Below are 1,255 nucleotides of genomic sequence, written 5' to 3'. Positions count from 1 at the left end.
GAAAGAAAGAAAGAAAGAAAGAAAGAAAGAAAGAAAGAAAGAAAAAAGAAAGAGGAAGGAAGGAAGAAAGAAAGAAAGAAAGAAAGAAAGAGGAAGGAAGGAAGGAAGAAAGAAAAAGAAAGAAAGAAAGAAAGAAGGAAGAAAGAAAGAGGAAGGAAGAAAGAAAGGAAGAAAGGAAGAAAGAAAGAAAGGAAGAAAGAAAGGAAGAAAGAAAGAAAGAAAGAAAGAAAGAAAGAAAGAAAGAAAGAAAGAAAGAAAGAAAGAAAAGGGAGGGTGAGGGAGGGGAAGAAAACCTAAATGTTTGGAAGCTGCTCTTTCTGGGATGTGAGTTTATGTATGATTTTCCTGTTAGTCAGTGTGTTTATTTACCCGGCCCTTTGCTGTATAGAGAAGAGAGAAAATGGATACAAAAATAGCCTTGGCCACTTGGGGCTCAGACTCTCGCTGAGGAAGCAGAGTGTTCTAGTTTGCTTCCCATTGCTGTGGTAAAGACCACAACCAAAAGCGGCTTCGGAAGGAAAGGGTTTGTGTCGGCTTACAGCTGCTGATCACAGGACAGCCTCCAGAGAAGCCACGGCGAAGCTCAAGCTAAACCAGGAACTGAAGCGGACGGAGACCCTGGAGGGAAAGGGTTTGCTGGCTTGTCCCTCAGGCTTGCTTTCTAAAATACTTCCCAGGACCATCTGCCCAAAGGTTGTAGCATCGATACATAACGAGCCCGGCCCAAAGGTTGTACATAACCTCGCAAGTCAATCATCATTCAAGAAAACGCCCCCCAGGCTTGCCCTCGAGCCAATCAGATGAAGGCGTTTTTCTCAAATGATGTCCCTCTCCTCAAGTCAACTGATAAAAAAATTAAGTAGCGGGCAGATTCAGTCAAATGTACACAATGAGCAACTCAGGACGATTGAAGGCTCTTGGCAAGCTGGGGGGCGTGGGGGAGGGTGTTGAGGTGGGAGCTGAGCAGGAAGTGGGGGCGGGTGGGGGAAGTGAAGAGTGCTCTGGTCATGAGGAGCTCTGCCATGTCTGCCATGTGTGTGCTGATAGCCTGTGCTTTGCAATGAGGGAGTAGCAAAATGAAGTTGTCTGAAAAGCATAAAGGAAAGGAGGGGGGCATTGAAAGGAGACTGGCGAGATGGACAGACAGACAACTGTCAGTGCGTGTAGCCTTTCTTTCTTTCTTTCTTTCTTTCTTTCTTTCTTTCTTTCTTTCTTTCTTTCTTTCTTTCTTTCTTTCTTCCTTCCTTCCTTCCTT

The 1,255-nt window shown here is 44.8% G+C and overlaps 1 long non-coding RNA gene across 1 annotated transcript in view; it reads left to right on the top strand.

The window, feature by feature from the left end:
• Positions 1-1,255, top strand: part of LOC110293549 — a 5,901-nt gene that overhangs the window by 1,702 nt on the left and 2,944 nt on the right. The window lies entirely within an intron of this gene.

Source organism: Mus caroli, chromosome 4 (assembly GCF_900094665.2).
Source record: "Mus caroli chromosome 4, CAROLI_EIJ_v1.1, whole genome shotgun sequence".
NCBI classification, from domain to species: domain Eukaryota; kingdom Metazoa; phylum Chordata; class Mammalia; order Rodentia; family Muridae; genus Mus; species Mus caroli.
The sequence above is the reverse complement of the archived record's forward strand: the minus strand, read 5'-3'. Positions and strand labels throughout refer to the sequence as shown.